At 42.7% G+C, this 24,256-nt stretch overlaps 1 protein-coding gene and 1 long non-coding RNA gene across 3 annotated transcripts in view; one reads left to right on the top strand and one right to left on the bottom strand.

Annotated features, from left to right (window-relative positions):
* Positions 1–24,256, bottom strand: part of ror1 (receptor tyrosine kinase-like orphan receptor 1) — a 113,600-nt gene that overhangs the window by 45,226 nt on the left and 44,118 nt on the right. The window lies entirely within an intron of this gene.
* On the top strand, positions 15,168–20,175 carry LOC138407168 (uncharacterized). The gene is made up of 2 exons (XR_011240581.1): positions 15,168–19,275; positions 19,539–20,175. It is a non-coding gene; the product is annotated as an uncharacterized lncRNA (long non-coding RNA).

Raw genomic sequence — 24,256 nt, 5'->3', positions numbered from 1 at the left:
TCTTAGCAAACTAGCAAAGACGGAAAAGTGCAGACAGGTTTCATAAAGGTTAGAGAGTGATGAAAAGACGGAGGGGTGAACGGTGGAAAAGCCAGCATGGGGAAAAGACAGCAGAGGAGCTGAGTGCCGATCTGGACGAGAAAATAACAGAGGCAAGAATTGTGGGGAGGGTGAAAAGTGGAAACATTATGTCCATTCATCCATTTTGCAGCTTTTAACTAAAGCCCTTTAGAAACAAATCTTATTTTAGACGTACAATTAAAGATGTGTTCATATTTCCTTCCTTTAATGATAAAATAAAGCTTTTGAGTTTCTTTACAGTTTCGTCACTTTAAATCCTAAAAGTCTCGTCATTTTCTAAATAAAACGTATCACGATGATCATTTATGATGCACAAGGCTTCAGAGATGGTTCAAAATAAACAAGCACACTGGGTGGAACACCACGCCCGATCTCACTTTACTTGGCGTACTTTTCCATCCCAGTGCTGATTAAGAAAACGCATCACTCAAAGACATTTCTCTGGATGGAACACAGAGAACTTCTTAAAAAGTTGAGGGGTGGCTCACGACTGAGGGATTTAGAAAGGCTGGATTTTATTAGAGTGGGTGAAATCCAAAAAAGAGAGCAGAAATAAAGGAGCGCCACGGAGAGACGCGCAAAAATGTGCGGCAAGAGACAAAAGACGATTGCGATTCTTCTTCTCGCGTTTCCAGAGCTTGTTGTCGTTTCCATCTCATTTCAGCAGACGTCCGACGCGTGGGCTGACACAGCACACCTTGTAAACCATCCCAGCTCGCTTCTCCAAACACAGTCTCACCTCACCTCCCGTAAACTCGCCGCTCTTCATAAGTGATCCACCTCCACCCCAGACGATGGAAAGGAGGATAGGCGGATGGCGGCGCAGAGAAGAAAGAGGTGTTAAAGGAGGACAAGAGGCACAAAGATGTCTATTGTATTACCTCATTTCCTAAGTTCAGGCGTTCACTGTCTGATACTCAGCTTCATATGTTATTTCTGCTCCTTCCTCCCTCAGTTTATTCGACCTTTAAATTCATTTCTTGTGTTTTTGCTGCTTTTGCATTAACTAGCAGAATATAGTTTTTAAACTTGACCTCACATTATTATTTTCCATATGTTAAGCTGTAGTTTTTCACATATCAGTTGAACTAAACTTCTTCTAAATGGGGTTTTTATGTTTGCATGTCCAATGGTTCTAAACACATGATTTTAGAAAAGCGGGAACACGGATACATCATGATCATAGTGATGCGACATCACATGACTTAGTAAAGTTTAAAAAAAAAAGCTTCATCAGTCCTATTACCCCCCCCCCCACTTCACTCCTGTCATCATGCTAATGCTAATTTGCTAATGCTTATGCTGCCAAGAATCATTTGGGTTCATTGTCATACACAAATACTTGTGAATTGTTGTGTATCTGTAGGACATGATAAGACTAATTTCAAAAACACTGAGCGTGATGTAGCTCGGAGCGGAAAAGACTGTTTTACTACTGACGCTGAAAGTTGCATGATCTAGTTCAAGCTCTTCTAGTTTACTCTAAAAATGTTACCAGCGTCACTGTCACAGGTTTAAAAGTCATCGTTTTCTGGTCTGTTATCTAATATTGACTTTCAGAAAACTGCTGTGTAGGGAAGTCAAAGAAAAAGGGCGGAGCCAGGGAACGTGTGCAATATAAGCCTTCATGTGCTGAGCGAGGTGACGGCACTTGTCTCGAGCAACCCTGTGTGTGTGTCCATGTATGTGTTAGAGCTGGCAGCAGCTCCAGGTCCTCTGGTCTTGATTAGGCGTCTCTTTTTTCGTCCACATGTCACGAGGACGTGAATCACGCTGCCATCTCGCCGTCGTAAGTGGGGACACATGCTGCCTTAAACCCCCACTTCCCTTCCCTCTCGCTCGCTCGCTCTCGCCATGTTTAGGTCAAAGCAGCACTAAGATCAAATGCTCTCCCCAGTGCGGCATTCCTCAATAAAGCAACAAGTGCACAGGAGAGAAGGGTTTGAAAAGAGGCGACAAAAAGGAGGAAGGGAGGAAATCAAGAGAAATGGAGTGAGACGTGCGGACGGGAGAAAGGAGGACAGAGGTAGAGACAGTGAGAGCATATGGAACATGTTTTAAGTTATATCGTTGGGCCCTGATGTTATTGTGGAGCTTCATTTTGTGGATCAGAACTTATCATATTGCAGAATGGAAACATGAGAGTGCGTCGATTTACCTCCAGCTCATACAGCACACATCATCTCTCTCTCTCTATTACACAGCGTTCTTCAAAGAGCAATAAAAGCCATGACGGTCTCCGGTCTGGCTGGCACTTAAATAAACAATTCCTTCCTCCGTCCTCTTGAAAAAAAAAAGGAACAGGGAAACGCTGGGGTTGAGAAACCGGCTGCTAGGCTACCGAGAGTACATGCATTCGAGATCCGCTGTGACAAATGTGGATGCAAAAATAGTCAGGGATCAAAGCAGTTGCAAAGTTTGAGAGCGCATAAAACAATTAATCATGAGATTAGGTCAAAGATGGAAGGAAGAACTTTCCAGCTTCTGGTCCAAGTCTTTGATGATACAGCTGGAATCTAATGACGCACACAGCTCGACGATGTCAGAATGATTTCACAGGTTTCTAAGCCGGTTTATTAAAGGTGTGAAACCAACGTCTCAGATGGACGACGCCATTTAGGGGATAAACTGAACCCAGGTCTTGTATATTATGCTGACAGATAGTTGGATGGTCAGTTGGAGAGAGTGAGTAAGAGAGAAAGACATGAGAGGAAGATGAGCACTGAAACTTAAAGCGGCCAGGGATGAAGTGGAGAGGTCTACGTTTAATTCTAGAGCGTCATGTCTGTGTGTGTATATGTTGCCGGATTGTCAGTGCGTGTATTGTGTGGCAGCCGGCTGCAGACAGACAGCACAGACACTGGAGTGTGTATTAAGACTCCACATCTGGTGGATGGGCTCGGTTAGCTCCGTCTGTCTGCATATTATTATATAGTATGAAGCCTTTGAACTGAGCAGCCACCGCTGACAATCACCAGACTCCGACACACAGGGTCAGTCCCTGGTTTTTAAAAAGGGAGACGGGTGCAGTTCTTCCTCGTTAAGTGTTTTCATCCTGTGAAAAGACACAAGATACAGTTTGTTCACTTGACATTTTCTCAGTTAAGGAAGAAAAAGTTTGTAATGTGTCGCTTTAGATGATCTGGTTTTCTGATGATACTCATAATCCTAATATAAACCCCTACACTAGTATTATTAATTTATTTTATTGCTTTACTATTACTCTACAATATTTGAATAACGTTGTTAATCCAATATTGTGTATTTCACAGACATGGAGAAAATCTGTGTGTTGCTTCACGAAAACCTGCGGACCAGCTGCAGCTACAAACGTTTTCGTAATGTGCACCTGTCACTACTTTGTATGAAACAGACTTGATATATCCATGACGTGCTTTGACACATTCTGACATACACAAGACCCTCATACGTCTTTCAAAATGTGAAACTAAACGTGGTTTTCCAGGTGGTTCTCAGTGGCAGCATGTTGAGAAGTCCGTTGGTTTACATGCTGTTTGAGTCAGCGCAGCTCTTTCAACTGTCGTCAGTGACAGTTCAGACAAAGACCTGTTAAAAGACTTAATTCTGGTTCTTAGGGAGGGTTTGAAAGGTGGACTTCGAGATCTGTTGCTCCATTTCACAATAGAAAAACATTTTAAAATGAATTTTGTGAACAGTACGTCTTCAAGCTCTTGGTCAGTTGAGGCATCGTCACAAGTCAATTCCCCAAACTCAGTATCACAAAATGGCAAAGCACAACCGGGACGTGTGGCAACATGAAGCGTTGTATTGACAGAAAACATGGAGGCCAGGCTGGTTGAGCTGCCTGTTTGATGTTTCCCTCTCTCCTTCCTTCCATGACCGAGACACCACATGACCGGCACACAGAATGGCACATACAGCCAAGACAGCCTGTCTTTCCCCTGTTGGTGTTACGAAAGCAAACGAACTTCCACTTCTGGACCAATTTGGCACGGACCTCGATGCTGTAGTCTACGTAGGACTAAGTGGCGATTAAATTCATTTAATGGGAGTTACTTGGATTATACATGTAGCCAAAGACCTGGTATATAATATTACTGTTGGTTTCTCTTTGGTTTACCAACTTACATTTCTGTAATATCTCTATGAAGCTTCATAGTGCTCCAGATTAACTAATTGAGGTTTACCAAGGTCAAGGCTCGTCAGCCGAAACAATGACTTCCGTCTGATTTCACACAGCAGAGAAACCACTGGAGATTCACACCACTGCTGATGACATTTGCATTCCTACGAAGCCCCTTTTTGTGACTACATCGAGAAAGTTACCTAGAAGTCTCCTCTATGCACATGTGTGTGTGAGTATGTCTTCATACGTGTGCTCTACTGACCATGTTTGGGTCGATGTGGCAATGAGAAACAGAAGGTGCATGAAAACATCTTAACATCACGTATGAGAGAGGAAGAGATGAATACAATTTTTGCTGCAGCTTGTTTCACGTGGAGACATTGGCATTGCTGTAGATTTGAAAATCAAACCTGCAAAGAACACAAAGAAAACAGACTTGCCAACTTCTATCATTTTCACCTCGTATGAAAACACAAGGAATCCGGGCTCTTGTAACTGTACACCCTTAATGACAGTAGGCTCGTCAGTTTTTCTGGACAGCACAATGCGCAAATCCCAAAATGTATTAATAAGATTTTCACAATAAACTGGAAGATCACATCATTTCTAAATGTGAAAGAGAATTAAACGGAAATCTGACAACAGCTTACGAGTCAAATTACACAAACAGCTGCAATTTCACACAGATAGTTGGAGGTCAGTATGTGTACGTGTGTTTATTTTTTCATGTGTGTGTGTGTAGCACATGCAAAGATACACACACACAGACACACACAGTACTGTCAGTCCCCTGATTTAAATCACTTGCAGGCTCAGAGTTTCCTGCTCTCCAAATGTCTTATTACTCCTCCTTTGTTTGACTGGAGCGTGATTTGAGCTTGGGGCCCTTTTATATTCTTTCATTAGTCTCCAGTTAACACACAGGAATGCCAGAGCGACTCTATGATCCACACGTCTCATACTCGTGATTGTTTTTGGTAGAAATTGCAATTCTGGCTGGAATTCCACAACTGGTGCAGCACGCCTGGGGTGTATTGAAGGAGACAGTCTGAGTACATGGTGTTCTGCACCTCAGCAAATCACTGATGCTGCACATTTGAATGATTACGCCCTGAAAAACAGATTAATATGGTGAGTGTCTACAAAACGTTTTCAGATTTGGATCTAATTTTGCATCGAAATTCACTCGTGTCACTGAAGTAATATTCTGCATGTCAAAGTTGAATATTCAACTCTTCTTAATTTAGTTGTTGGGCCCCATGAGGCCCCTGTAACAAGCTTTGAGCTGCTCAGCTGCACTGAGACTCCAGTATTTGTCAAGGTGACTGAAAGGCTAAGTCATTATATTACGAGCCTCAGTGCTCTGTTCTTTCTTACAGAGCAGATGAGAAAACGGCCGAAATAACTGTTGCTCAAAAAGGCACAATAGTGGCAACTGTACCATTCATGACTATCTGACCTTTCATAAGAGGCTGAGTGACAGTGAGGCAAGACATCTAGGCAGAGAGGAGAAAATGAGCAGTCACTCAGCTGATGAATAGATCTTTGTATCATCTCTGAGGAGAGGAGGAGAGAGGACATGGAGTGACCTGGATGTTAGCAGATAGCAGGAATGCTCTCCAGAGTCCTGTTTAACCAGTTGGGATCTGAGCGGCTGCCTCAGTGCCGTAAATCCACTGGAATTCCGAGTGTGCCCGCTGCCTGAAAAACAAAGCTTGTGTTTTCCCTCGGCCCTGTCGTCTAATCACTTGCACATGAGGAAAGGAACAACAAAGCTGAAGTAGAGGAGACTGAGGGACAGAGAAGAAGGGGATGAGCAGAGGAGGCCACTGGGGGCCAAAGCCTTTGATGCCTGCTCCGACTTTGAAGCTTTCCAACAGTCGGGGTGGACGGAGAAGACGAGTATAGACAACGAGAAAGAGACAGAATACAAGGAAAGTACTGAGCAGAGACAACGAGGAGAAACAAATTGAGGGAAATAGTGTCATAGACTAAAGCTGTCTCCCAATTCAGGGGCCACATACTTCAGAGGACTACTTGGTCTATAAGTAACTGGCCTCTGATAAAGGACTGCTCCTACAGAATTCTCCAACTTGCATCACCAGCTTGTCCCACTCATGCTATTTGACTTTTTTGATTGGCACACAACAAATCCTGGGATAGGTTAGCCCAAGATGATCCACCTTTCGTTGCTCAGGAATAGAAGGAAGAATTTGTTGCCGCATTTGAAAGAGCCTTCCACACGGAACATCCTGGTCAAACAGCCTGTGAAGCAATGCAGCCTTCGAAGGATGGGACCCCAGAATTGGGACACAGCTTAAGGCTCATTTATACTCAATATTAGATACAAATTCAGAAACTTGAACTTGAAGTACTTTGAATTAATTTTGTCCATATTTGTTCAAATCTTCTGAAAGCTTATGGATAGGGACGAACAGACGAAACGAAACATTACCACTCGAAATCATGGGGGGGGCAGTGTAGCCACTAGTTCATGTGAGATGACCATAAGACACGAGGAAGTAGTTTCAAAAATAGTGGAACTTTTTGCAGAGAGACTGTCACAGATATGTTGTAACTTTACCAGGGCACAAGGACAAACAGACGCTTTTGCCTCTTTATCACAGTCGCCTTCATGTCGTCAGAAATGCTAAACTCTGCCTGTTCAACTCTCCATCATGCATTTCTTAAAACAATAAACTTCTGTGCATTAAAACCTGATAACAATCCCCATGTTGGGGTTAAACACAGCTGACTATCAATCCAGTTCACTCCAGGGGTTCTCCTCCTCTTTTCCCTCTACAACAAAAAAAACTACAGCATTGATTGGCTCTTTCCACTTGTATCCATCCCAAGGAAAACACTGTAAAAAATAACAAGCATCGCAGGCCAGGATCGTTGTTGTGCTTACCAGATTCATTTTTCAAACTCTAAATCCATTTCATCACATATTTAATTTCAGATTCTCTTATTGTGCTTTTGGGCTGCTCTGCTCCGTGGTAATGCAGAAATCTTTGAACGGGATCACTTGAAATGAGAGAGTCCAAAGCCAAGTTTCCTCTTTGTAGATGTTTTCCCATGTCACGACAGAGTGGTGAAGTAAGTAATGTCCTCTCTGAAATGATTTAATTAGACTTGAAACCTCTGAAAACGAAACACAGTGTTTATTTTGTGCAGTGTTTTCAACTGCAGGGGTAAATCCGCCTCCTCTGCAGACTCCACATTAACGCAGCTCAGATCGGTTTTAAACCTGACTGTCAGTTCCCAAAGGCAATCTTTTATGTGAATTTGCAAACAGGAACCAACTGCTGTTGCCTTTAAATGGTGGTGAAAAAAAAAGTAATGTTCAGTATATTTCTAAAGAACCAAGTGAGAAAAACCATGTCCTCTTGCACCTTAGAGTTTGAAATACTCCAGCTGAAGGCCAAAATCTGGGCAGTTAAAATGAATTACAACCATTTTGTCTCACTGAATTCCCCAAACACCTCTCATGTCGTATTTGATATTTTATTTGTGTGTCTGCTGTGCTTCCTCCCGTCTCACTGCAGTAATCCACTTATACGAGAAACCTCCTAATCTTTTTTAGATGTAATTCCCTGGACATTTCAGTTGACGATCGTGCAAATCGTCGCAACTCCAGAGACGCAAAACTATTATTTATAGCATCAGTCCAACATGAAGCAGGCGGGAGCCACAGTCCTGAATTCTGGGTAATGTGGAAAAACTAAAACACGACAGCTGAGACAAAGAAATGAATTTTGTCTTCTTCACACAGGCAGACACATAAAATATTGCTTAGCTTCATTCAGCCTGAGCTTTTTTACACGCAAACACACACACACACACACACACACACAGGCTTTATTACTTTTCATTATTACTTTTCATTATCTCCTGTGCTGCCAAAATCCAGCCCTGTGTTGTTCTTTTGGCTGAGCAGCAGCTATAGCCCAGCATCTTGAAAGACAATCCTCCTGTGATTCAGTTTAAAATGAAATATAAGCTGAAGCATAAACTAAATGTTTATGCTGAGATATACGAGCCAAAATTATGCTTACAAAGTGGATTCTTAATTTAACACAACCAGGAAACACTAAAAACCTTCAGGCTGCCACAGTTGAGTAATAGCTCAACTAGCAAGGAAGAGAAATTCATCTACAACACAAACACAAACAGGCGCTTCCATTGCAAATCATCATTCTAGTTTTTCAAAATGGATTAAACAAGTGTCCCTGCCAATAGTTGAACAAAACACCCAAACCTAAACACTCTTCTCTGACCCCAATAGGAAATTCCAACATGCCCACTTCATGTGATAAAGGCATGAGACCTTTTAAATGGGCATTACATTCCTCAAGTTGGCCCTGATGTTCTTAAGCCTTGTGTTTGTTTGAGTCTACGTCCTTCAATCCCCATGGAAAACTCATTATTCTCGCAATATTAGCTACCTCACATTCTGTGAAACCAGAAATATCCCATCATACCCACGCAGAGGCTAAACTAGGCCACCGACCAGCGCTGCTGAGAACGCCAGCCATAATCCAAACGTTGGACCATTAACTCTCATCAAAAGCAAAATGATGAAGTGGCCAATAAAGCAAAGTTGTCTTTGTGGAGTAGTCAGTGCTATTAGAGAGCAGTCTGGCCCGCTGACCGTCTGCACTGACAGAATCCACATTCATCACACTTCATCATTCCAGTCAAGACAAGTACATTAATATTAACTTCAAACCAAGAAAGACAATAAACAGATTTATTAAATCTTCCAAATAAAAAACAAGAATACCACATTGAGGTTGTATACTTCCTCTCACCAGGGCAGTTTCAGTCCACATACTTTGCCGGGCTCCACCGGGGACCCGGGGAAGCTCCAGAGCCAGAGAGTGCACATAGATGCACTATATGAATGTGAGTGAATGTAAAACTTTGGTTTAAAGTGCTCTGAGTGGTCATCAAGACTAGAGGAACGCTAAATAAATTCAGACCATTAACCATTTAAAGCCCAGCTACAGCTCCAACAAGCTCAGGGTAGACAACCAGGGAGCTCCATCTTCTCCGGCTCTCCATACATTTTACAAATTCTGTTGTTTTTACACATGTCCGATCACACCGTTTGTGTGTCAAGAGGGCAAAACTGTGTTTTGTGAGGCCACCGTGACCTCTGACCGCCCAATTCTAATCAGGTCATCATTGAGTTCAAGAGAATGTTTGTGCCAGCTGTAATGAAACTGCCGATGAGTGTTCACATCAACACCTTTAATAAAAAATTATTTCAAAACTCAACATCATAATTTTATGATGCCTCAATGTGAATCAAGCTTTTAACACTGTAACATTATCTATCAATTATTTACAGCAACTCACTTGGAAATTAAAGCAATTTGCACAAGTTTAGTCCAAATTATGACCCGACTGACAAACCACAACTCAACACCAGGCAATTTGAAACACTGTTACCTGCTATTATCTCTGCAATGTTTGGCCAAAAACATCCAAGATTACATAGTGTTGTATTACAAGGAGACCTAATAGTGATAATAATGTCGTACAAACTGCATGTGACAAACGACCTACAACAAAGCACTGAGTGAAACCAGATTCACATGCTGGAGTACCAAACACTTTGGCTTGGATGCCACAGCACTGGAAGCTACTTTGCACTTGAGCCCCTGCTGAGTGGTAGTAATGATTGAAAATGTGTCACTCCGGCAGAACTGCTATAAAAAGCAGAGGCATAATCGCCGGCCTGAGTCGCTCCACTTGTGGAAAAAAAAAAGGGGAACCGTCTTTCAAGCTGCTGTCTAACAGATTTGGCAGCGCCCTCCATTCGTCTGCTCAGACGTACAGCCTGGCAAAGCCGGCCAGCACGGAGCCAGATCCGATTGCAGGGTTTACGCACGCTGCAACATTGTCATTATCCCCAGAGACCGTCAGAAATTCTGTTCCCTGGAATAACTGAAAATAATAAGCAGGAATAACTGAGAATGGCTGGTCATTCCCTCTGTGATTTATGAATGGTGGTTGACGGTTTGTGCCATGCGAGGGCGATTGAATATTATGACTGTATTTTTCTGGCGGATCAACACGCTGGTTGTCTGTATTGTTCTCATTCTCTGGGGTGAAATGTGTGTGGCTTTTTGATGAGAGCTTTGCACGTCATTTAGAGCGGCTTTTCACGAGGTCGGTTTTCAGCCCGGTTGGAGCACTGCACAGTGAATCCTCTTGGTTTATTGGCCTTTTGAAAATGGCATCAGAGACGACTCGAAGCTGTAAACCGTGTGGAAACCAGAGGAGGGGTAAAAGGATGCGAGCGAGTAAAAGAAGGAAACAAAGATCAAGGAGAGAAAACACCGTGATGACAAATCAAACCGAACTATGTGTCACAAAGCACTTTCACCCTCGCAGTGGGAGGGGGCGTCCGAGACAAGAGAGGAAAAGTCAAAGGAGGCTCATAAAGGCAGTGTGCATCTCTTTAATTTTCACACGGCGGCTGTGACTTTTTACAAGCTGAGTTGGGAAGCAGGGGGAGTGGACGAGGCAGGAGCGAGGCCCCAGGGGCCCACGTTGTACTGCGAGCACACGACCCCTGCACCGGATATACTGTGATCACAGGTGGGGCAGGTCCGTTCCTGAGCAGAAATGATGCAGAAGCGGCACTGGGGGTGAAAAAGAAAAACGCATGAGTCACCTTTAAGCTTGTGTTAAGAACAACAAGTGAAGGTGAGTACATGAACGTTTGTACTGATCTCTTAATGCTCCATATAATCCGCTGCTAGCTACAAACATGACACGCTCTCGCAATGAGGAGGCACCTCCGAGCTGAGGGCGCTGATGCCTGTAGCTGTGCTGTGTTTATGTTTTGCGAGGCGTGTGAGGGTAAGTATATTTTTGCACACGGGTGGTGGCGGCAAGTTGTGTGGTATTGAGGGAGCGGGCGCGTGAGCTCATCGGCGTTTGGGGGCGTGACATGACGTGTTTACAGGTGTGTGTGTCTGTGTGTGTGAGAACAGAGAAGTGCATTTGTATTGAGATCTGTGTGTGCGGCTGGAAAATAGTTTAATTGTCCATTCTCTCCTCAAACCTGTAATTTCACACTTTTAAGTTGAGTTAAAAAAGACGGATCATTATTAAATAAAAGTGCAATGAGGACGTGAAGGAGATGAATAAAAAAAAAAGAGGTGATGACGGAGTGTTTCAGCATGAAGGTGTGTATGACTACCTTATTATGTGTGTGTGTGTGTGTGTGTGGGAGATAAGAGCCACTATACGAAACAAGCCTCGAGGCAGTTCAGGGCTAATAAATCTTTGTGTGTGTCTGTTGGTGGTGTGTGTCAATCTCAGAGCTCTTTGGTGAGTCGAGGATAAAACACTGATGTCAAACTTGATATGGTAACAGCTGGAAAGTTCACTTTGCCTCCGCCCTCTGCACGCTCTCCATCTCTTTCTCACCTACTTCCCCTCAGGGCAGTTGTTCTGGTTGGCATGTGGCTAATTTGGCTAAGTTCTGCCGTCTGTCTGCTTTTCAGGGCGTGCGAGTTGCACATGTGCGTTTCTGTGTTTATTCCTTAATGTTAGTATCTTTTGGACCAGTTCCCCTTAAAAAATCAGATATCGCATTAAATTAGTTTTATAGTAACGACACACTCATACTTTCACCGGGCTCAGGTCCAAAACCCAAGCAGCTTCGCACTTTCTTTTCTGGGGTGTGTGTTAGGGCAGGTCAGACATGATTAACAAGATAATTGCCTCTTCTCCATGAGTTCACTTTGGACATCTCTGAACCCCTGTGAGCACTGCAGGGAAATCTAACCACTGGGATGACACAAGACCCCAGAAATGTTGGCCGTCATTTACAATGTCTATGGCTGCAGTGTATGATGAAACCAAATGAAGAACCACATCAACATAACAATCATTCAACATCATCTCAGACGTCTCCGGCCGCTTTCTGGAGCCTGACAGACGAAAGCCAACCAGACAGTTATTTACTGCTGTGCTGGACTTCTCTGAGCTCCCCCTGCTGCCACTGTAAGTGGAATAAAGGACAAACACTGCATTCCGCTTTTATCTTCACTATCTCTGTACATCTCAAACTAAAAGCTGAGCTGCGTCTACGAGTTCGTCCACTTCTTTGTTGTTTTTTTTTTAGTCTGGCGTCATCTAGATTAAACTCAAACAGACATATTATTTTACAGAATGAATAATGCAGAAAAGATGTGCATTCATTTGACCTTTTTATGTTAGTTTGTTTATTTTTTTAATTCAAGTTCTGTATATTTTGTGGTATTTGTGTTTTCTTTCAAGTATAACTATTCATAATAAAGTTCCTGGTTAAACTGTAAATATGATCTCAATTATATTACTTTGTCATCTGACTATCAAGACATTTAAAGGAGACCCATTCATTGTTGTTGGATCTGTCTATTTATACAAAGATTCAAACCTATAAAGATACGAACTACAGTATATGGGACTTTTAATATGCTCTACGTGTCACATGTTGATTTCAGTTTCTAGATGTACTGGTATTGTAAATCACTGATCCATAATTTGTTTGTGTGTGTTGTTTACATGTATAAATTCTTTTTTTGTTTTGCTGTTGTTTTGGGAGGATGTACTGTTATGTTTTGTATTATATTGTCATGCGTGTTGTGTGTATTGTATGTCTGTATTCAATAAAAAGATTCATACTTGTGACCATGCAGAAATGTGATGATCTTTGTTGTGGAACCAGTTAGCTAATGTGTCTTTATTCTGCAAGATGTAAAGTCTCCATATCAATACCTCTCTGTTCTCCTCTGGGGATTCCTTGTCACCATCATTACACATCCCACCCTGATGAAGACCTCACAGGACCCAGCAGCAACATTCCTGCTTGTTTTACAACCTTCTTTCTACTAATGGTTGAGTATCCAGCGGCCTCCCTGTATTTTCACCCTGCTGCTGTCTTAGATAGGAGATATTACACATCCCCACATTATCCGTCTGCTCATCCTTCTTCCATCTTTTTCTTGGCAAAGCTTTGGAGCCAGAGAGCATCGATCAGAGGGTTTTTTTTTTGTAGACATGGGAGGAATGTACAAAAACAAGATGGTGCTTCATATCTGCGAGTGGAGTGGATTCATGATGGAGGACAACAATGAGCCTTCTTTACCCTCACATACACTCAGTGGTGACAGCAGGGCTGATGTTGAATGCAGCCCAAAGATTACAAATCCACTTTGTGTGACGCCATTTAATTGGGTTAAGTTGATGTCGAGCTAATGAATAATTGGATTCCAAGCACCCGGGTCTATAGAGTCATTCAGTGTCCCAGGACGATCTCTGCATCGCTGTCCCTCACAAATGTGTCTCATGTGTGCATTTTTACAGTAATGGAGGATGAAGCAGTGAAATATTTTGACAGGATTAAAAGCAGCAGCAGAATCAGACAGCTCAGACACTGATGGACGACTTTTCTTTGTCAAATATAAAACTGATTATTTCACAAATCTTTACAGTCTATATGTGGCTCACATATCTTGACAAATCTCAGCAGCGTCACACAAGGAAGTGCAGTGATGCATTTGGTGCAATTTGGACATGCAATACTCCAATATTAACAAACTTTGAATGAACAGGCGACCAGTGATCTGTAGCTGCTGTGGATGTGACTCATTAAGTGAGTGAAACTAATCAACAATGAAAGATTATCACTCGCTCTCTTACTAAAACACACCACGAACCCTGAGTCTTTCACACGTCAACAGCAGCAGCAGGCAGTGACTTAAATCAAATTAAATGTTTGGATGGTGAAAGAAGTGGCAACAGCCCTTTAATTAGCCCTGCACTTAGTAGAACTTTGCAAACTTTCTTAGTGTTACACAAGTCTTTGGTTTAATACCCACAGCACTGTTAAATCATATTTATAGCACTTACTATTAAGGCTGTGCATCTCTGGGGTCATGGAAATGTGGTAGTGTAGATGACAATGTCTCATTCAATAACACAGACACACACACACACACACACACACACACACACACACACACACACACACACACAAGACAAAGGGCCTATTGAATGCAGTGAGGTTCATAATATAGGCAAGCTGGAGCAGACTGAAAGAGAGAACACAACCAGGTCCAGAGTCTTCATGAAGCTGGACATTTGATAGCTGCTCACGGGGCTGTTTGTGTGAGATTGTGACATGGATACGTTCTAATAAAACAGCCGACTGCATCCATGCATCCAGCGAGTCGAAAGGTCACACCTAATAGGTCAACCTCCGACAGATGGGCACGGATAGAGGGGGTGGTGTTTGTGGGCTTATTCCAACAGAACCATTTGCCGCAACAGGCAGGACGTTGCTCCCTCTCTTACCCTGCTAATACACGCTGATATAAAAAGGTCAAGTGAGAGGAAGCGGTATATATGCTCACCTCATTAAGGAGACCACAGTTACCTCAGATGCTAGTGGAAAAACACGGTAACGTACAATAAAGATAGGATGACCAGAGGTCAACAGGGTTGTGCACCAGCCTGATGCCTGCATGGTTTTGTGGGTGGTAATTCTGTACCATGCTGGGTTTACCATCACTTTCAGGACAGCCCCTGTTCCTACAACTTTAAATTACTTCCAGATCAGCAAGGGGATCAGTTATCTCGTACACACACACACACACACACACACACACACACACACACACACATTTTGTACAGTATTGCATGCTTGAAAAGGGCGTGTTGTTTCCATCCACATCCCTTTGCCAAGTCCTGACAGGAGATACAGTAAACTGTATATCTATTGAGTCTGTATGAACGTTCGTGTGATCCTTCTGTGAACTACACCTTGACTTTCTCTGCAGAATGAGCAAAGATGTCACTTTACTCCAAGAATTGCACATTTTGCTAAAGGAAATAATCAAAAATTCCTCATGTACATCTATGTTATTTTTTTATTGTATGGAAAGAACCATTTACTTCTGTGTCTGTGAAACTCGGTGCTGCGATTTACAATCACTTCAGCTCAAAACGGACTGAATAAAAAACGCAACAGGTGGAAAAGTGGGAATATCATGCAACGTGGGTCAAAAGCCGAATCCAAACACACGATACGTTATTTGCTTTGGCACGCCACGCGGCAGGGTACCTTCTACCTCATCCCTTTCTCCCATTTCCCCTTCTTCATCTTAGCGGCCCATGAAAGACTGATGTTCTGGAGGAAGAAGGGGGGAGTTCATAGTAAGACTTGGTCCAGCTGTTGCCTTTGGCTGAGGCGAAGAGCTACAACAAATTACACATCCAGAGAAACTGGGCAGAGAGATATATTTCAGTGAGTAAGAGTGTGTGTGTGTGTGTGTGTGTGTGTGTGTGTGTGTGTGTGGGGTGGGATAATGTAGATAAGAAGGAGAAGAAAGAACAAGAGACAAATTAAAGGATTAATTTTCCATAGGGAACTCATTTTTAAAAAGGAGCTCGTTTTCTGTGACAAAGCCAAAGAACTCATGTATTAATGTTCATGTTCATTATGTTCATTTGATACATTTTGGCAGGTGAAAAAACACTGACGATATATTTATTTAAATTCAAACTAATCCACTTATTTCTGATGTCTCTGCTGCTAGAAATCCCCTTTTTTGGTTGATTCAGTGAAATAAACACCTGGAAAATAAAGGTTTTTGATGCTAAATACAAGCTTAAAGCAGCCCGATGTGATAGTTAGCTCGATAAATGTATCTCAGTGTCTGATAGTTTCTATCGCCTCAAGGTCTATGTTCATATTTGAACTGTCATGACTTGTTTGAAATCAAAATATACTGCATAGAAACGCATCAGATCGTGTAAAGTAGTTTCCCTTGGGATCCAGCAGAGGGCGCTCACTTTCAGCCTGACCTACTGCATGACCTCTTGACCTATCAGGAAATAAGTCAGTAATGTTACGTTAGGTGAGGCAGCGGAGGAGCCCCCACATAAAAGTGGAGCAACGTCAAGTGTTCAACCTTGTCAGGCAGCGTATGTGCATGCTCTAGTGCGTAGTATTCGACTCCATTCGAAGAAATATCGCGTCATCATTAAAAGTTGATTGAGTTCGTAAACTTCTAACATTTAAAGAGATTTTTTTACCCTTTGCCTTCCTGGTGTTACGTTGTGGAGAGCAAAGGTTTATGTTGTATTCTACGATAGCTTCAGTTTTTATCGTATCTTGTAAAAGCTTCACGTCTGACTTGCTACTTCTGAGACTTTGAAGGACCATTAAAACATTTCTCTTCATCAGCTCCCCCATTTTTTTTTTTACAAAGGAACCAACTAGAGAGGCACAGAGGCAAGAGTTCAGCAGAGGACAGGGCTTTCATCTCTATACACGGGGTCAGATGTGTCACAGGTGTACACAAGTGTGGTATGTGTTATCGTTGCTTCATCTCCGTGTACTTTGAGATACTTTCCCTGATATCCTCTTCCCCTTTAAACTGCGATTTGCATTACCCACTGCATAACCAAAACAAGGAGGGGAATAGCGTTGTCATGGACAGTGGAACAGCCGAATTGACACAAACTGACTTTTAAGCAGGGGGCTCGCCGGAGTAATTCTGGAGAAATTCTGGAGGCTCTCATTTGAACATTTGCATTCACACATAGAGTCCCTCCAGAGAAGGTCATGATGAGTTCAGTGCATGTCTGAAAGCAGCTTAAGTGACACAATCAGCTGACTTATTTATTCTAAGCAGCATTTTACTTAAGGTTATTTGTTGTCGTCAGTGTATATACTTCTTTATTCTCCTCCGTTATCCAAAAGTGGTAATGACAATTTTCTTATGAGTCAACTCTGAGGGAAAGTATCCTTGTTCTTACCATCGTCTTGGTATTCCAACTTCTTTACGACTGTGACCTAACCATAAAACCACCTGGAGCCGCTGAGGGCACGAAAGTTGTCTCCTCTTTAGCAACACATGCAACAAAGAAAACTTGTGTTATGTTGACGCACTGCATTGAGTCAACTGTGTAATGTCCTAATTTTGTACTCTCCTCCTGGCCAAAGCCTCATCATGTGGATCCTCACTCAAGAATAACACAAAGAGCACATGAGGGAAATCCAGTTAACAACTTTTTCTTTTTTTCAGGGACTGTAACAGTGAAAAAATGCCTGACCCCGCTAATACGCCTGATGGGTGCCAAAATACCACGATCACCACAATTAAATTACCAGTCTCCAGCACTTCAAGCTAAAAGGGAAACAGCATGCATGATCACATAATGTACGGCCCTATTAAAGCATGTCATGGGTTCAAAGACGGGCCATTTACTGCATCATTTGGCTTGACAAAACTTAAGCATGCACATGGAGAAATGGGGTCTTTTCTCCGTGGCTGGCTACACTCAACAACCATCTGGTTACAAGCAGGCAGGATATAACACAAGCCCCCCGAGCACTCGAACGCAGCAACGACATTCTATTAATTAAAGGTTAATCATCACCGGATCTCTCACCAAAGTGGGAGAGTTGAGGAAAAGCAGGAGATCGTGGGTTTCGCTCTGAGAAGGGAGTGAAGTGGTTAAAGGAGGAGGCAGCAGCAGCAACACAGAGGAAAGACGAAGAGTTTACCGCTTAACATCTCCACTGGAAACTGCCATAAAAGCATACTGTTCGGTTATGAGTGTCGTCGATCGGGCGGCTGCAGAATCTAATGTTTCAAACAATGTATGGGTGAGTTTCCATATAAGTCCATGGCCAACAGCCGTGACAGAGCTGCTCTGTCGTGTCAGCTTGCATCCGTCTGGGTCATGGGTTTAAAGCAGAGGTTAAATGTTTCCTTTAAAGACCCTTTGAAGAGAAAAGTTATACTTGTGTTGGTGCTTAAGCTTCTTATGGGAGGATGACATTACTCCTCACTCTCTCCTCAAAACATCTTTACCTCCTTCGCCAAGGACATTATGTTATCACCGCTATCTGTTTGTTTGTTTCAGCAAGATAACACAAAAACTATTAGACTGATCTACATGGAATTTGGTGGAAGGATGTTGTATGGGTCAGGGAGGAACCTGTGTCGGTGCTGGTGCTGATCGAATGTAAGGGAACTGTTGAGCCTTGGCAGAGGTATAGGCTCCAGTTTTTTCTAGATTTATATTGGCATGCATGTATACGAGGAAGACTTTTTAAGTTTGCACATTATTTCACATTGCCTGTGTACACAAATATAGTCTCTGGAATATGCTGCTCAGATTATGATTAAATGTGATTATGTCGCTGTGTGAACAGACTTCAACAGTTTTGTGTCTTTGTTTCTTTTCATTCAGTCTTTAGTAATTCATGATGCTTCTTAATTTCTGTGGAGTCAGGATGAGCTGTCTGGTGAAAACACACCAAAGTCCGTCTTCTGGTCGAAGTGATGACGCACATAACAACAAACATGACCGCACAATCACTTCCAATGGTTTTACTTCATGACCGCATGTTTTAACCACACCTGGTCTTTCTCAGGCAAAATTAGTTTTGAAATTTCACCCTGAAAAATAGCAGGTGTGGAAATAAAATTATTGGAGCTCAAGTGCATTGGAGCTCAAGTGCAGTCATCAACCACTTTATGCATCAAATACAGTTCTATCAAACAAATACATATATAATTTAATCCAGAGGGATTTGTGGTGGAAAAGAAGCACAAATGCTGCCATGACTGCGCTAACTGATAGAGAGGAGTTGTGCAACAAACAGAAAAGAAAACGAATCGTTTCTGTGACGGGAAAAATTGCAGCGAGACACAAGAGACATTAAAAGAATGACCCTGACATCTCACATCAAAGTCATGACACATCAGTTTTTTTGACTCTGGTGGAGCGGAGGGCAAGAACAAAGGCACGAAGGATACGGACAAGCAAGAGTGATAAAGACGAGCTTTCATCTCGCAGCACCGTTATCTGCTCATCATATCACAGCCCAGAGCAGCAGGACAGCCACACTCGCACACACAGAGCTCTTCTTCATATGGCCTGCATGGACACGGCATGCCTGGGATTCCAGTGTGTGTGTGTGTGTGTGTGTGTGTGTGTGTGTGTGTGTGGTAGTTAGAGAAGTACAAGACAGCAAGAGATAAGAAAGCAGAAGAGCAGATGTGAGTTAGGTTAAGCAAGGTTAGGCTGAATATGAGAAAGTAGTGATGAATCTGAAGCTATGAAAAGTTCTTAAAAGTTCTTGTCTTAAGTAGCAAACAGTCCAAAGCCTAAAGATATTAACAGTTTCAATTATATAAAGAAGCAACCAACACATGTAGGTGGTTTTTGGTCAACTGAATAATAGTCAGCTGACTAAATGTTTATGAGGTAAAGGAACTGACTGTTTCTCTGTGACCTGATTTTGCCACTGTCCTGTTCCCAGCTGTGTGGTTCACTCGTGGTGTCTAGCACTGACATGAAGAGGAGGACGTGGAAGAACGCACTGTGTGGTGTGTGTCTGTGTGTGTGTTTATGTTTGTGCAAAAGTCAGAGAGGGATATATGCAGGGACTTGTCTGTAACGCCTCTCAGATGGCACCTCGGGGTCGGATATGATTTCTCACTAACAGACAGATATACAGACACACACACAGACACACACAGACACACACACACACCCCTCCTCGTGGTTTTAAATAGGTAGAGCTCAGTGAGTGGGAGGTGACAACCGTACCGCTGCTCTCATAATCTAGCATAAGACAACAGGAAGCTCCCCAGCTCTTGAGATGCCTCGGGCCCAGACACATGCCAGTGATCATGCAGATGTTTCATGGGAAGGAATATTTTCCTCTGGGCTCAACGCGAGTGTAGGGGTAACCCACAAAGTAATCAGATTACTTTTAGTGGTAAACACTTGACATTAAGTTGGCAGACTAAACAGACAAACAAAAAGAAAGACAAAGAATCAGCTGCAGGAAAGTATCATCCACATTATCTGGATTTTATAAGCCATTGTACTGAATGTGTTCCAAATATCTTAAGTAAATAAAATTACTTCATTAGAGAAATTCAAAAACTAGATTTTTGTTGGTTTGAAAATGTCTCCCATTTTTATATCTAAAATAAACTCTGAATTACTTTTTTTTAAAAGTAATGATTATGTTGCTGTTCGGTAAAACGCCCCCTTCTATTACAAAACCACAGTTTGACATTGGCATAATTAGCACAGTGAAACTAAGCTAATCTAAACTTCTGAATACCAAAATGTCCGTGTAACCTAATAAGGAAGAACAAAACAAAAGCACAGGGTTTCCCACCGCAGCAGCCATCCCGCAGAAAACCAGAGACGGTGGAGTAAATAAAAAGAAGGTGGAGGAGAAAGAGTGAGGGAGCAGGGAGAGATAGAGATAGAGGCAGATGAATGGTTGTGTTTTCACTTGGAGTCGAGCTTTTGCAGGCTACATTTTCTTTGCAGCAGCGGTGTAAGGTATCCCGCTGTATAATCCCTGCGTGGTGACAGACAGAGAGATGGAGGGAGTGAGCGATGGAGGTGCAGGCGATGTGGTTGTGTGCGTGTGAGCGTCCACACGCTCGCAATGACAGTAATTTGTCACCATGTGCCCTCTGCATGTCCATACAATGTGTGCACGTGTGTGTGTGTGGGTGCGTGCGTGTTTTGACGAGCCATCAGTTCGGCCCCGAGAGCAAATTAGTCTTTTTCTTTTTCACCTTCAGAGTGCTGCTCTGCCTCCATCACACTGTTGAGCCCATTTACACTCAACATGCACTGTGAAACCTGTTGATTCAACTTCAAGCTGTGCAGCTGCACAAATACTCACTTTAAAGAACGAGTGAGCAGGAGCTCATTTAGTCGTTTTTAGACTCTGATACACTTGAGCCTATCGAGGCTGGACTGACATGACAGTGATGCGATGCAGGAGCCAAACAATAAATGATCAACACTGGAATCATTTAATCTTTTGTAATGCTACGTCTGGTTCAGCACTAAAACCTGAAACATTAAAGTAAGTCCACCAACCCAAACAAACACACATCACCTGCCTTCCTCCTTTGCTCCTGTCATAGTTACTCCAGACACCAGAGGTCACAGGTAACAATTAAACGTACTTTGGCTCATAATAAGCTACAGATGACCTATAGGCTACACAGACTGAGTCCTTGCACAACAACAAAGGGATTCATTTTGTCCTTTGTCTTGTGTCGACCCCTCTGCTTCCCACACCTCCTTTAGATCTGCTCTATCTATTCTGTCTTTATCTCTGTCTTGTCCTCTAGGAGACGTCCAAGCATCCAGTCCTGTCCCCTCAGGCCTGGAGGCCTCATTCACATGAGCTCAGACAGTCACTGACTTTGCAACCTCATCTGGAGTCTGAGGTGGGGGAAGGGTCGATGCAACAGTGTGGCCACAGGGAAAGATCAGAGGCGTCCCGCTCTGTGAAACCTGCCGCTCAGGTTAGCTGAGGTCAGGGGGACAAATTGTCTCTGTCTCTTTCTCAGTGTCTCAGTCTAATTGTAACAAAGCACAAAACTTACACTTTTATGGAGCTTGGTCTAGAAACTAGCACAGATGTGTCACACGACCACAGACACTGGCCGTGTAAATAGGAAGCAGTTGGTTGATTAGTTACAGAAAATACAAGCAAAGACCAACAATGGCAAAAACCTAACACTGGGTATTTCTTTGCTTGGGCCAACAAGAAGATGGAACTGTTGTTAAAGTAACTGTTGGTATCACTAGTTATTTATTATCTATGTTGCATTCACCGCCGGTGGTTCAGGTCTTGATCAAGCCAAATCAGAATTCAAACGTTGATGTCCTGGTTTCTATCTGTTCATACTTAAAATACATCCATAAAGTTCTCAGACTAAAGCAGCTGTGTCCAAAAGGGGAAAGGTTTAAAAACTCTGGAGCGATGTGGACGCCAGATGTAAACGTAGCCAAAGTGACGAGTTTTACAACATATTAGTGTGAATGAAGCCAGAAGAGTTTCAGACTTTTCTGTGTTTGCGGTTTCATCTTTATTTGCTAAAGGTGATTTTCAGTCTGAACAGTTGCGCAGTTGTCTGTTTTTTTTTTCATGCCGCTGTCAGTCAAATGTAATCAAACCAAAGTTTCCATGTCTCCATTAAGAAGGTGCTTTTTTTTGTCTGAGTGGGATGAGGAGTCGTACAGGAGGGGGACATTAATCACTGACATGAGTATGGAGGTCAGCAGCAGTTCACTGGGTAGAAGAGATCGAGGCGGCAGAGGGAACGACTTAGGAGATACAGAAGGAGGTAGAGAGAGAGCGGGAGGAAGAGTGGATGAGAGGTAGAGTTCGTAAAAAGATAAAGACAGAAAATAACTGAATTAACGTGTCAGGACTAGGAGGGTGGGCTGATTTTAGACTTCTGAAGGAGTCCAATTACAGAAAACTAATAAAATAAGTAGACCTACATCTTCTGAAGCCTTGTACATCCCGTTTACTGCATTATTTCAAACATTCCACATTTCTGCATTAAAGTGAGGCATCTCAGCAAAGAATAAAAACTTGTGGGATGTGTGGGTGCAGGTGGAAATATAGTGGAAGACCACACTAAAATTCAGACATTGGGTCTATCCAATGATCGACGAAAATATCCTGATCGCTTTCAAGTCGGTTTCAGGACGTCAGTTGTCCCGTTTGATTCACTACCAGCACTGAGAACGCACATTAAAAAGTTTCCCAAAGACCCTTAGCCATTAAATAGTACTACATCAGAACTGCTATAAACAGCATGGACCCCTGTGCACACACATTCAGAAACAGTGCGGTGGAGCAGCTCATTGTGTGTCCGTTCCTCCCTCACTGGTTTGGTTTGCTAAGAATTACAGCATCTCCCTGCTGAGACGTCTTCATTCTGTTGGTTCGCTCCCAGAGTTCCTGTTTGCGGAGGTGAATGTCTGCACGCAAGTCAGAGGAGCAAGGATGTACGCGCAACAGCCTGTGGTGATTTAAAGCAGGATAACAGGATGGCTTCCCCTTGTTAGTGTAATTTACTACATGCACTCTCCATATTTTTTAGGGTCTAATTTTAGAGAGACAAAAAAGAGACGTTTTTTTCCTCCCCACCACTTTTCACCTTGTTAAATCTGAGAGCGGAGCTGCCTGGCTTTTGGGTGTTTCTGCACAATGGAGGCCGCTGGGGAGAAGTTATAGGCCTGTGAGGGGAAATTATATACAGTATCAGCAGTGGGGGTTTATTTGCTGCGACTTTACGGCCCACAAAGATTTCTTAGAGAGAGAACACCCTCCCAAATCTGGAGCTTGTTGCAGACTTTGTATTGGCTAAAAACTAGCGAGTTTCAGGCACCGTCAGGTCATTGCGCTTTGGTAATCCTCCTCTGGGAGTGTTCCCGGATCTGTGACTATAACAGACTCCATGAGGCTAAAATGAGCAGGCTATAACTTAGACAGGAGCACCAGGAATTCCCTGTACAGTCTGAAAAAGTAAATGTAGGGAAAAATATGAGTGGAGTCTGACACACACACAGTCCATTAGTCTGCACTGGATCAAATTAAGTTTTGAGCACCTAAATTTATCAATGCGTGAGACGTTTGAAAAGAAAAAACGTGAGAGGTATGTTCATGGACTGTTCCAGATCCAGGCCGACCGTGAGCTCAGGAGTTTTCAGTTCAGGAAAAAGCTCATAAATTAGAGTTAAAGTCGGGGCAACCTCAGTTCTTACTCATCGCGACTGTGAGGAGAAAAGAGAATTGTTCCATGTAGGAAGTGAAATAATGTTCCAGAAATACATCAACAAACTTTTGCGAGGGGGGTTTGTGTTTGTTCAAGTTATTGGGTTGTATTTGTCTTTTCTTTTTATTTATAGTTTTTTTATAATAAAGATTTAAGGTTAAACTACTATTCTCAAATATCTGACTGATAAGAATAATATTTCCACATGATACAGTTTTGTTTGTACAAGGTACAAATGAAAATATTCAGATGAAGTCCGAGCCCCTCACATTTTTATTTAAGTACAGTACTTACAGTACTTTCCACTCATGCAACTCCCTGAGCCAAAACCACTTCAACCAGACAAAGGAGGAGAACTACACAATGTCTTCAAGACTAAACTGAACGATTCACTTACACTAATGCTCCAAATATGACACCA

This window comes from Paralichthys olivaceus, chromosome 3, assembly GCF_024713975.1.
Source record: "Paralichthys olivaceus isolate ysfri-2021 chromosome 3, ASM2471397v2, whole genome shotgun sequence".
NCBI classification, from domain to species: domain Eukaryota; kingdom Metazoa; phylum Chordata; class Actinopteri; order Pleuronectiformes; family Paralichthyidae; genus Paralichthys; species Paralichthys olivaceus.
The sequence above is the reverse complement of the archived record's forward strand: the minus strand, read 5'-3'. Positions and strand labels throughout refer to the sequence as shown.